Below are 14,448 nucleotides of genomic sequence, written 5' to 3' on the forward strand. Positions count from 1 at the left end.
CAAAGCGGCCCTTGCAAGGGCCATAATGTTAAATGGACAAATGGGGCACAATAAAACAATACATTAATAGAAAGCCTGAAAAATGGAGACACTCATAACAGAAGCAAAGGTTACATGGACAGGTGTCTCACTGCTTTATAAATGCAAGGAAGTCCAAGATTTGATGCCGGCACAAAGCAAGAAGACTCCAACCTGCCACTGGTATCCAAAGAAAAAGAATTGGCTAATGATTGGGGAATGATAGATTTGGAAACTTCAAGGCAACGTGATTTGTGGCTCCTGCGACCCTGCTCAGCACACGTTATTTTAACAGGTTGCCAGGCAGATGTTTTGGCAAAGACTGCCAAATGGAAAAAAAACACCATTTGCATGCTAATCCTCCTTTCAAGTGGTAGCCAGTACAACTGTTTTAGTACAGTGGTAAGCGTGTGAAAATGACGGCCCCAGCCACTAACAAGGCAGCAGAATGAAATTCTGCCTCCAGTGGAGGGAGGGTGGCTTGAGGTAGACCAGAAATAACAGATTGCTTGCACACGTCTATACTAAAAGTCAAAAATCTGAACTAGGAAGGAAACTTAAGGCCTGCTTCATGAAAAAGTGCGCAGAAATCCCACAAATGCCCACACACCGAGAACATCATGGTGCGAGCCTGTGCGCAGAATAACTTCTCCACATATTCATGGAATTGTTCATGCAAAGTAACTGTACGCGACACCACCCATGCAAAGCAAAAACAGCCCGAAATAGCTACATTTATGTGCTCCCCAGACACGAATCCATGCACCCTTAAAACAGTGCCTGGGGTCCCCCGCAAGCAGGCCTGCACCTCAAGGACCCTGCAAAGGGTCCCCCGCAACTTCCACCAGCACCCCGACAACATGCGTAAGGTTGATCGTAAGTCGGTTGTAACTCAGGAAAATCTATGTCTGAACCAACATAAACAGTAACTGCACCCTGCTACGCTGCGTATGCGCACCCCTAACTATGATCAGAACCCCGTCTGCATGCACACACCCCTCAATACAACATTCAAACTCTCCTCCACAGTTGCAAATCCTGCGTGCAAGTATAAACGCATGCTTTCGGGTGGCGAAGAGATCAAAGGCTTTGCTGGGCATTTTGCAGGCAAGAGGTTGCGCGGTCACATCCATGCATACAGTTTGTCGCGCGCACTTGTGGGCGTGCCATTGACTGCTGTGTGCTATCCCTCCTAACGCCCACTTTTTGGCATGCTGTTCCCCATTTTATGTGTTCCGCCAACAAATCCGTCCTCTGCATAGGCCTGGCCCACACTCTGCGTGGTCTGGCGGGCAAGGCACTCAGCCTCTCGCAGAGACGCACGGAGCATGTTGGTAATCCATGCAGGTTGGCAAAATATCCTGCGCAGTCGATTCCATGAATCGACGGATGGGATTCTGCACGCATTTTGTCATGTAAATCCAGTATTTTCTGCGCAAATAATTCCATGAATTGGGCTATTGGAATTTAGGAATGAAACCTAGAGTTTTCTCAGAAGGAACAGGTGAAAAGGTGCCTGGATAAGATCATAAAAGGCAAAAAATAAACTGTTTTAATTGGCTGCTCTGAACCCTCTCAGCCCAGCATTCTTTGTGAGAACCACACTCTATTTACCACTGCACCCTGCGCTATTACAAATTCCCCTATAAGTGCAACTGTTAAGAGTCCCATGCTACCCAAAAGGGTATGAGTATATTAACGGGTTTGTCGTAACTACTGTCCCCTCACACTGATAATCATCTACTGTATGCCTGTTGTAGGAACATATTACATTTAAATGAATGAGATGAGCCTGAGGCATTTCATGAACTCAGCCCCAAATCCAGGTCGACATAATTCTTTAGCTAGGGTCCTCTACAGAATAAATAACCGTGATAATCCCAGAAGTGTCAATCTCACCCACAATGCAACCCAGGAGCAGACTGTGGTATTTAGCATATTGAGTTTGCTTAATTAAAACACATGAGTTGACATGCAGGGGGTCTCCAAAGCACAATGCTGGGGAAGCCGCCCACAACACTACAAGTGCATACAAGCGGTCATGAAATACACATGTCTGTGCATCAGCCTGCCTACTTTTATCTGGCTAGCTATGCTCAATAAAAGCATGGAACACTGAAATTACTTTGCTTGTTTACATAAACACTGACACTTCACTTTACACATATGCATAGCCATTGTTAACCCCTTAAGTGCCAGTCTATTATTGGTGTATGGAAAAAGGACGCGCACACTCGTCTTGGCACTTAAGAGTTAATATCTATAAACCAATGTTTTTACTCCAATGAAAAACCCAAACATGTCTACAAATTTAAATGAGCATTAATCTGTGGAAATTTAGGTAAAACAATATCGAAACTATGTAGGAATATAGTCAGTACAAAATATATAAAATCATTTATAATTTGGTGATTCCAAACCTGAATATTTCCACATTCAACTTGAAAATATGGAAATTGCAAAGCACATTAACTGGAACTAGGCACTGCGATGCCTACACTTCAAACAGTATTTCTATCTGAATAAGGGTGCTTCCTAACTAATGATGGGGGAGAAGGACATTTTGTACAGATGGTCTGTTTTTGTTTTTAGTAGGATGAACAGTGAAATAGGGAGTCCGTTTGAATAACCGGTTTTCCGATATTCTATTGCCTAAACAAATCCCTCCCCAATATTCCAAACACTAGGGAAAGGAATTCTACTCTGGGACATGAGTTGACTAAATTTGCTTTATGACATGTCGTTTTTTAATCCCTTTCTCAAATCTGGCAAGTCAAGGGCAGCTAGAGGTCACACTTTCAAGGAGACTCTTTGCTTCTGAAACAAACCAGGCAGATCTCATTATTTACTTTAGCCCGCCAGGAAAACAACACACCCCTCCCAGGATTCCATTCATAAGGGGTTCACTGTTGGAATACACAATGGGGGAATGGGGCAGTTTCTATTCCTGGTTGTTGAACAGACTATTGGGCGGATGCTTGTGTCAGGGATGAGTCTTGCTGGACCATTTACCGGCTGTCATCCCCTTTTCTGATTGGTGGAGAATTACAACACTGGACAACAGGAACTGGCAGCCCCACACGTCAAAGTCACCTGACACACCAGTGTTCTGTTGTATGCACTCTCTGGTTTCGGGTCTATGGGAAATATTAGCAGGCTGAAATCTCCTAAACCTTTTTGGGCTACAGTCTTACAGTGTTCGAAAAGCAAAATCCACACCCTGTGGGTGAGTTGTTGTTTTGCTTGAAAATATATGTGTCTGCAATATGTATCTGTATACAAGAGATTGTGGTAAATACGATATTATTCTTTCAAGCTTATACTGATTTCTAAACACATATTAATATTCTTTAATAGAGTATTTTATTGTGAATCAGAATATGTTTGCTGTAATGCTCTAACACATACAACATCAAAGGTATGCATCTTTTCTGTTTAAGTTGGCCTCTAGAATGTAGCATTTTCAGTGCATTCTTTTGCACATTGTTTTGAAAGTGTTATCATGAGATAATGTGCTCGTGGGATCAGAGGTCATCGGTCATCTGATGAAGAAACATCAATTACTTATGCATCTAGTAAGCAGAGTTTGAATGAGACATTGCCGCGAGATAACAACGTATTTGATTAATAGTTGTTCTTCCTTTGTGACAGGCATTAAGTGGTTTCTAGGGTAACATGAACCCTGCATTATTTTTACTAATGATTTCTAAGGCAAAGGTTTATGCAGACACTTGAGCCATCTGCTCATTGGGCTAGTTATCGTGACAAGGAGTCGCCCTCCACCTGCTCGAGAATGCACTTTTGAGCCCATGGACTCCTAATGCATTCCAGTTGTATCTGGTACTTTCACATCAGAAATGCAGAGCACCTCGGTAAACAAATCTAGACGTTCCATTCTTATCCCTTACAGAAGAAAGGTTGACATTATTATTATTCTTATTTTTATTGTATTAAATACATCGCTGATAATGATTAATTTATGTCCACTCGTATTAGCTTGAAGGAACGTAGCAAGTGCATTTCTGCCATATTTAAGAACATTGTAATGCATTCAGCTTTCTTAAGACTTCAAATGAACAAGTTAAACGTCTGATGAATGGTTCATCTAGCAGAACAATAATCCTGAACTGATGGGGAATACACACGCAGCGGGACCGGGGCTGACCGGAACGCCCCCATTCTGACCAATGTAGATATATTTGCAGAAATATGGAGAAATGGTCAATAATACACCCCAGGCCTATTTGATGATGGAAGATGTCATTGGTGATTTACCTAATGATGGTGTGATATCTAGAAACACAAGCAAACAGAGGCCTCCATCATCAAGGACATGGAAGATAAGATAGATTACAGGCCATATTGCACTCTTTATGCAAGATGCTGATGAATGGCTTGAAAAAGAGGGATCCAATGCCCCCTAGAGAGGGTCAGACCTGGTATCTCTCATTACTAGCCATGGTATTCACACACATAACCAAACAAGAGGCCTACCATGATTCCTTTTGTTATTTGTATATTTAAAAAGAAATAGGTCATGCAAGCATGCTTCATCCTACTCTAGCGTAAGCCCTGAATGCTAATATAACCCAGGCCATGAAATAATTTCTACATTGGAATTTTAAATGAATAAAGTGTGTACTGTGACGTGGGTGGTGCAGTAGTACATGTTAAACGCTGCTTTTAAGGCGATGTAAATCAGAAACAAATGACGTGACTGCCAGTGTCTTCTCTTCTTCCTCCAGTTGTCAGAGGGCTATTCCAAGCCCTGTGGCCAGCACAAGGATTGGGTGCTGTGGGTATTGGTGTTTATGGGTGTCGGTAACAATTGGGTGACAAATGCAAAGAGTTGTAAACAGTTGTAAAGTAAAATATTGGTAGACAGGACTTTAGCCCATGCCTGCAGCCTTATCCAGTTATGTTTCCCACCCGTTGCTAGGGGGGGCTCAGGGGGCTATAGCTCTCGGTGTTTTTGTTGTAGCCCTGGATAGAATTTCAGGAGCTACAATCAAAAGGCTTGCTAGCCCAGACTCCTGACACTACCGACATTAGCATAGCCCTGGATCTTTTCCAGACCCGTCAACACCCCTGTTTCGCGCCCTCTTTCAATACCTGTCATTTATGTGCATGCTCCATAGACACCATTCTACCATGATGGCACATTACAAATCATAAAACACACACAAAATAACCACCAGGACACAAACAGATGCTTCATCTAGAGGTATTGTGAATTTGGTTGCTTGATGACAATGGGGTGGGTTAATGCTAACTCCGCAAGTATTCACTCCCCAAAACGAGTCTACCAAAATAGTGGGCATGGTCCAAACGCTGACATTTTAATGGAAAAAAGTGGAGTGGTGCCACGTCACCACATACGAGCATTGGGGTGATCAATGATGAATGTGAAGCAAGGCCCGTGGGTGGAGTTGAGGAAGGACAAGGGAGATGGAGAGGTGCAAAGAGGGGCAGACTATATAGGAATCAAGATCAAAAAAGAGGGGCAATGGGGTTTGTTCTCCCAGAGAAAAAAAGGGGACAGAGGGGATTATGCGCACGTAGGGAGAGGGAGAGAAGTGGGGTGTATGTGGGCTACTAAAGAGGGAAAACAGCAGAGAGTGGAAGGAGAACCAGTCAGGGACCATGATAGGAGGGCAGGTTTTGAGGTCACCATGCTTCTGAAAAGACCGTTTGGTAAAAAAAACATAAGAGCGGAACAGAAACAATATCAATGAGTCTTCTGGCAACAACATGCACTTGTTTCGGAATTACATTCTCAGCTGGTAAACATCTAAGGCTGGAATTCGCACAGCAGGAATTTTGGAGAGTCTGGCCGGCCCGAGATCACACAGGCCGTGAAGGACCACATTTTGCATCGTTTGAAGGACGGAGCCCACACGATGCACCATGGCACTACCTCCTGAAATACTTGCCCGAAGGATCATCTCTTTAGCAACCATGGAATGATTGGTCCCAGGATTCACTCCGTCTCCTTCTTCAGTCAAGACCATTAAGATCACTCATCCATCCTTGCATCGAAGGCCCATAGTTCTGTCAACTCTCCAGTGGAGATCAGTTTCTACCAGTTGTTGTGGCTACTATCTGAAATATTCTGCCTTGCCTGCTACCGATATATCGGAAAATCTATCAACTCGCCACTAGTTATGAAGCTCCTCCAGGATCAAATACTACTCGCCATGGTGGCTGGTCTCCGTACCCCTTTCTATGCACCCCCACGCATCTCCCCTATCCCCACTACCCTGAAATATAATCTAGAATACACCCTTGCCATGCACCCCCCCTAAATATTAGCTAAAAAAAAGGCAGTAAAACAGGCGTTCAGCAAATGCGATGAAACGGCCATGGTGAGTTGTGCTGTTATAGTTAGGAACTCTCCCCTAGTTATGGTATCCTGTGACATGTAGTAACATCGATTGTGAATTTTCATAGGTCATGGAGCTAGTTGTTTGGTGATTGACAAATAGTCAAGGGTCACTTATGGTGGGTCTGAACTAACCCCCTGCACCTCCAGCAAACACCCCTAATTCAACCATGCTCGTCACGGCTCCCCATGGGCCCCTTTCCCTGCTCATCAGTTCATATACAACTGATTTATTTTTTTATTTTTCCAGCACTATTTACAACACTATAGCACTGGAAATAGAAGTGATTTTTAGTATGCCCCACTGCACTGCAGGGACCTGACATGCACCAGTCAGACAGAGGGGCATTATAGAGTCTTCTGGGGATTGCATCAGTCTTCCCTCCCTTGCAGGGGCATATTCTGTAACCCTGGGGGACCTAGGACTTTCCTGGATGAACCTCTTGGGAATTTCTAAACTTGTGCATGAAGCCAAAACACCAAAAATGTGGTTGATTCAGTGAATCCATAAACCAGTTCGCCCAGGACTATTCTATTACAAGATCAGTTATAATCTTCATCCAACATATGGACCATACATTTAGGGTTGGAGGTTGACTGGTGAATGAGGCATTCTAAGCAAAACATTCTAACTCATTTTGTTATAGTGTATGCATTTGCCATTCTACTAGGGGTATTCAAATATCACAGACCGAACCCGAGAGGTAGGGCCCAAGAGCAATTTAGCAAGGCCGTGAGCATCCCGAGATGTGCCGGGTCACAGACACATGCCTGGAAGTTTACATATCTCAAAGGAGAGGACTGGGACTTGCAAGAGGTTGGACAGGCGATGGAAGGTGGAGGAAGGCAAGGGCAGCTTTTAATACTCACCCGAATGTATCAGGGAGGGGGCAATTATCAGGTGAACGCGGGTAGAATTCCATAGTTTGGGAGCAGAGACTGAGGAGGATTGTCTTCTGTTTCTTCCATGGTTGGTTTTTGGGTCGCCAGTGGTATTTGGGCAATGGTGTGGCTGATGCGAGACCACCCGAGGGGCATATTCTATCCTTCAGGTAGACCGGTTTGCCAGAGGGGGGGGCTCTGTAACTTTGATTTGAGGGCGCATCCAATTTTGTCAGGAGCGTGTAGGTAACATGATCAAGTATACAATGACCAGAGGTTAGGTGTGCGGCAGCACGGGACACCGCCCTTGGGATGTGAAGGTGGAGTTGGGAGCGGGGGGCAATGAAGAAGGTGCTTCCCTCATTGTTACGGTAGAAGTGGAGGGTCTGCACTGTGGAATGGAAGTTGCTGGTGGGCACGAAAGGCTTAATCTGCCATAGGTTGCTTAGTTGGTGCCAAGTCATGTGTGTATTTTATTTTTTTGAAGGTGGGTTTTGGTTTGATGTTGAAGTCCAGACACTTGACTGCGTAGGAGAGGATGGGAGAGAAGACCTTATGGTACATTTTGAAAAAAAACAGTCCTCGGTTTGAAGCTGCAATTTTGCCTCCATTATTGCAAATGTTTTGAGGGATTGACTTTAAAGTGGACTGCTGGCATCCATGTTTGGGTGACGTCATTGTATGATCACCCTCAAGGTTGGACAACTGATTTAGCTCCACAGCCTTTGCATTTTCAGCTTTACCCTGTTCACATATCATGCTTTTGTTATTCACCTGGGGAAAATCGTGTTCCAGGTTGCATTTCCGTTTCTCAATATAATGGAGCTCAACCACAGAATGATATGCATCGAAGCACTAGAGCAGGTTGCTGGCACGCTTGAAGCGGTAACCATCTCCAGAGGGGAAAGAGGGGTTCAAAACCACGCGTGGGACTGATGTCAAATTGTTTGAAATGCTGAATGGAAAAAAAAAAGAGATACGGTAAAGTTGTGTTTTTTGCAGCATTACATTCTGCCCTAAGCTGCATGCACAGCGTTGTGTACAGCCAATGCAACACACACGTGGAAAGAGGAGCCAGGTCTGGTTATCTGTCATTCCGATTTGCGACCCAGGAATCATCTTGCGATGCAAAGGCATCGAGGCAAAGGCACGATTCCTTCCAACAGCACCGCGGGCTTGTGAAGCCTCCTCCTTTCTGCCGCAGGCGCTGGCTGAGTTAATGGGCACAAAGTCCCCGCTGGACCTTTTAGTGAATATACCAGGGCCTGCAACGGGAAGGTTTAGCTCAAAATGATAGCTCTAGTAAACAGGCCATTGACACAGTATATTGGGCCCTTTATTAGACTTTTATTTCCTGCAATGAACCACTCTGGCTCAGTGTCTCTACAGATTAAAGTACAAGGCATTCGCTTGTCTGGAAGGAGAGCGCCAAGAGAGGGAACGCCGCTCTATGGGCACAGAGCATATTAGTTGGATCTGAATGTGGCTGCTGCTCTATTCGCGTAGTTATAGCAAGTTGTTTTATTTATTTATTTATTCGATTTAATTTGGCATTTGCTGCAGCGCTCCAAACCCTTGGGTATCTAGGCGCTAGGTACATTGTGAGAAGTAGAAATACAGAGCGGGGAGACGGAAGACGAAAATATTGAATACAGGAAGCAAGCACTAAGGAGTAGGAGGGGTGTTGTAGTGTCTTAAAGTCTTGGTTCGAGGAGTAGGGGGGAGGACGGGGAGGCAGTTATCCAAATGTCTAAGTCTGTTAGCTCATGGTTTTATTGGCCATGATTTTAAGTTTTTTCTGAATGTCTAGTAGGAGGGTTCCTCTCTCAGGTTGATGGGGAGATTGTTCCAGAGTTTGGCGGCCATGACGGGAAAGCTTTGTCCTCTGGCAGATTTTCTGGGGAAGATGGACACTCTGAGGAGACGACTGTTTGTGGATCTTGGAGGGCGCAGGGGGTATATTTCTCCACCCGGCGTCAGAGGTAGGCCGGGGCGGTGTTTATGGTGCACTTGTGTGAGAGAGAGAGAGAGACACACACACACACACAGAAAGCGACAGAGAGAGAAAGAGAGGTACGATGTTAAGTCAATGGTGTAAAATACACGGGGGGCATCTTTGCTGGGTCAAGCTACTCCTTAAATGTGATTTTGACCTAAACATTGTTCAAGATTGGAAAGCTGATCAAATATCAACAAATGTCACAGGACACAGAAATAGCTGCACGCACAATTCCCATCCAATGAGCACTTGGAGTAATTTGACTTCTTTTGGACGATATAGGTTCATGCTTCTGACACAGTTATGGCAAATTCACATGGTTGGGGTGCATCTTTCAGGCAATTTCATATAAAACAATGTCAGCGTAAGTGAGTGCAAATGTAAATCAATCGTGTAGACAGCAGTCAAGGTTCCCAGTGAACGAAGGATAGCACAGGGGCAACCTACTGGTCTTGGAAGCAAGACCACGGAGAGCACCAAAAAAAAAATCAATCAAATAAATAAATAAATATGCGTGTGACCAAGACATTCGGAATTCTTGGACTTGTAGTTTTGTTCACAATCCCAGCATTCAGAGAAAAAAAGAACCACGGGCCACCCTGTTCATGTGTTTACTTATCCTTGCAGAGAGTTCAGGGGATTCAAACTCTGGCTTCACCTCAGTCACTTGGACTACGCGAATGGTGGGATTCTGGCGGGATTCCCAAACTACTCATGCGAAGGCTCCCGAGATTACAAAGCATGGTAGCAAGAATGGCATGTGGATTGAAGAGGCATGGCCATGTAACACCAGCGCTTGGAACATCATGTTGGCTCCTTGTGCGGGAAAGTTTAACATTCTGCCTATTTTACAAATATCATTGCACAGAACAGAACCTTGAGTCCTAAGAAAACACTTTCCCCCGTACCAGTCCGACTGGAATCTACGCCGAAGTAACACTTTCCTTCTGGAGATACCGGGATTCAGTAATGGTGTCTAGGGTGGCCAGACCCAGCAGCGTAGACTTTTTGTTTTTCCCGGGGACCTTATCTCGCACAGCTGCGAGCAAGTGAAATAGTATTCTCCTGCACTTAAAGGCAACTATAGATCCTGGGATCTTTAGGGAGTCTTTAAAGACCCATTCGTTTGTGCTAATATTGAAGTCTTTCATCGATGCTTTGGTGATAATATTGGAGTTGTTCTCTTTGGCAACAAGGCCTTTTGCAAGGTTACAATGCACACGAAAGATCTCCCATAAAAAACACACAGCACAACATAAAGGCAGTACAAAACAACAAAACAACACACGATATTGCTCTTCTATCTGAGGAGCGGGTGCAGGCGGCAACATTTGAGAATAATTCAAGAATCCGCTCAGTCCCCAGAGAAGAATTGCAAGTTTTGGTGAAAGTCATTTGCAGAAACAGGCACGCAGAAGCAACTCACATATTCTTATAGGCAAAACCTCCGCGTTTCACTAAATGCAGACGTCAATTCAGAAAAGCTTTGCGCTGCCACTATTAGTGCGGGTTTGGTTAGTTAATGGAAGGCAATCAGGAGTTGGGATTGTGCTGTGCGTTTCCTCTGCTCGTGCTCAGGCATAATTGCAGTAGGTGGACTCCTACTGAACCATCTGATCCTGGGCACACACATGATGTGCAACCAATTGAAGACGATTCATTTGTGTGCGCTATGAGCAATAATTGCCCTAATCTGAGCCCTGCAGAGCACCGTCCCAGTATTGCATGTCGCCGAGCGTCGCCAAAGCGACAAGATAGGAAATCAATATCAGCTGAGATTGTGACAAGCAGCCAGGGAGAATTGGCATCGATCACACGCGTCCTTGTGTGGGACTCGTTATCAGAAACATAAAACATTTGCAGCAGGGCTGTAATCAGCAGGTAGAGCACAGGCAGGCAGAGGAAATGATAATGAGGTTTTCTGCTGTAGGCCCCTGTCTGGTGCTCTTGGGCGAGAGTTTCATCTTCGAGTGCTTCAGTGAATCCTTAGCAATTCCTGCACACTGCATACGAGTGTCGGGCTATCCTCCCAGTCCGGCTGGACTGTTTCTAGCAGCCGTCTGCAAATGGCAGATCTCTCAATGTTTTGTACTACAACTCCCATGATCCATTCCAATTGACTTTCTTCACTAAGGCTTACCAGAGTGTAGTCCAAAACATCTTGAGAGGCAAAGGTTGCAGATGCCTGGTCGGGATGTTTCAATCATAGTAAGCCTGCTCTAAAATGAATGCCCAAAACGTACAGTGGTGTTATCTCTAATCTTGCGTTATTATTGGACGGTGGAAGAAAAAACTAATTACAATGAAAGGGCTCCATTGAGCACCTGAGAAGTTTGGTTTCTTTAACTTCGTTACATATGGCGCTATTCTGGGCTTGAAGACTTCTCCATGCTTTTCCAAGTGGGAGAGGAGATGTGTCAAGGTCATTCCTCAAATCTAAATATACAGGAAAAAGTAATGCATGGACCCAAAAAAACAAGATTTGGAGGAGAGAGCCGGGACCCAGAACAAAAGAGGTCATTCAGCTCTAACTTGAATGTTCTATTGTATTTATTGAACAAGAAGGAGAGCTTGCCCGTAACAAGCCAGAACACGAAGGATTGTCATTGCACCGCAACACAGGAGAACTCTGCCACTCGGCTGATCTTTCTCTGTTCAGGCAGCAAGGCACTGGAACACCTTACCTTACCCAAGGAGATGTGTTTTTGAAGAGCTCATCCTTTTCATGGGGGGACCATAAAATCATTATTTTCTGGTTCCTCAGTTTCCCATTGATGCAGACTTGTGCACCTTGACACCCCCCGGTTTTTATCTTGGTAGAAATGCCATGTAGGTTTAGCTGTAGAGCTCTTTGTCCAGAGCGATAATTGAGCACATACTGGTCCAGTTGGTGGAGGGGAGGCATATTATAAAAGCATCTACGTGGGACAGCACAGACTGACAGCATAAGATATGTCCATTATGCAGAGGTCGTCATATCCAGTTCAATAGTTCCAGATACAGGATTATCACAGGGAGGGAAGGCAGTCCGGGGAATGGTAGGCTAGGAAAGGAAGGGTTCCTTCGCAGGGGGAGGAAATTGAATTTTGGGGAAGATTAGAAAGCAGTGATATTGGCCATATTTGTGATATCATGTGGCGGGGAGATCCTATTGAGTGGCTAGAAGCAGCTCTGGGAGGTCAGACCGGGACACAGAGATTTTGTGAAGGGTGCTTCATGTAGTTAACGAGGAGGAGGGTAGTGGGTGACAGAGTTAGCTAAATCAGGTAGCAGTGTTGGGTGAAATGGAGGAAAAGAAGGACGCTGGTATGGGGTTTGAATTGGGGGTTGAACATGGGGGAGAAGACAGAGCCGGCAGGGGGATATAGTTTCACTACTTTTTGTTTTTTACTCTTCAGCCCCTGCTGAATGCATTCATAGAAAGCCAACTTGCTAAATATTCTCTCTTTTCGGCCAAACGAACTGCACCAGAACTGGTAATATATGAAACTACAGGCCGTAATGCCCTTATACGTTTGTCAAATGATTAAAGACGGAGGGGCATAGGGGACAAAAGGCAGGTGATATGCAAGTTTCGAAAGTGGTGCTAACTGTGCTTTCGACATGTTGCCCGACACCTTTATGATACACAAAGCCACACATGGTGAGCAATGCCTGGTGGTAGCAACTATTAACATGTGAGTCCCCAATTTCAGCTGTTTTCCATGATATCTTTCTTTTTGTTTTTCTTTATTGTATACATATGATCTTATAAAGAGCGTATACACATTTCAACCATATAACCATAGATCAGTTCATAGTCTAAAAGAAACCAAAGCTAAAAAGATATCACATATCTTAAAGCTCATTCAATCCATCAAATACCACATCAGAAAATCTCACAATATAATACATTAGATTAAAATCATTTTCATTTAAAAATAGCACCCAGAGTAATTGCGTATCAATAGTTGAGACATTAGTCAATTAATTCCTTAGGTAACTCCCCCTTAACATATCCAAACTTGTACAATCTTTTATTAAGTGGCATGCGGTTTCCAATACCAGCTCGCCATATAGTCGGCAATATATGTTCCCCTGGAATACCTATTTGCACCCTCCCAACACCTCCATTGAGGGCATACAATTGATTTTAATATTTATGTATATCCTTATGGTATTACCATACGGGTATGCCTTAGGATACTTAGCCGGGGGACTATGTGGCTAGACAATTCTACACTGCTGGATTCTGTTGCTGGTATTGCAATTTGCCATGCTCTATCCTGGGATTGCAATGCACCACATAAAACTGATTTAAAAGTACCAAATGGCAATGCGATTAACTCTGCATCCCACCTTATTGCAGTAGCCTCAAAATTTGTCATCCGACTCTGCCTAAGAGGAACGTTCAGAGATTTGAATGCAGACAATAGATATTGTGTCAGCGTATCTCCATCAGCTGTAACCAACTTCCTACACATCAATACTGACTTTTGGGTGAGCACTGCTTTACAGATGATCAAGTTGAGCTCAACGGTTAAGTATTCCACCAGCAAAGTTGGACGTGCTTTAACTAGTTTCCTTAGAATTCTTGCCTCCAATTTTTTTCAACAAGAGGCAAGCTCCCGCCCCAAATCTCATCCCCATAGATCATGATCCATCTCATTTTGGTTTTATACAGTGTAGTAATGGCTTCCAGACTATGACCACCATGGATACCATAGAAAACAGGAATTGCTCTGTGGAATCAGAAAAAATACAATATTCCGGCTGTTACACCGAGCAAAGGAAAATACACCGACACGGGCTTATAAAGATTCCCAGAATCTTTATTACAAAACTGAACAGTATTCAACAAAGTACACAAATAGCTATTTGGCCATCAATACATCACAGAGACCAGCAGCAGGGTTCAATGTGAACAGTGACAGAATTTCCTAGCTGGACATCGACGCATTTATACAATTCGTAAAATGATGTCCAGCCCTCTTACAGGTTAATCATACACTGGGCTAAGGTCGCGCCAGGTTCACTTTCCTAATTTACATACCTCGTGCATGCGGTTTACTTTTCAATACATTTACTAACACACTCCATTATTCTTTTAATTTCACATTTACACTCTTTACATGCTGGTTTAATACAGACGAAACAAATGTTTCACTTATTATATTTGGATAGCATT

The sequence above is a fragment of the Ambystoma mexicanum genome, chromosome 4p, assembly GCF_040938575.1.
Source record: "Ambystoma mexicanum isolate Mex_15411 chromosome 4p, UKY_AmexF1_1, whole genome shotgun sequence".
In the NCBI taxonomy this organism is placed as follows: Eukaryota; Metazoa; Chordata; class Amphibia; order Caudata; family Ambystomatidae; genus Ambystoma; species Ambystoma mexicanum.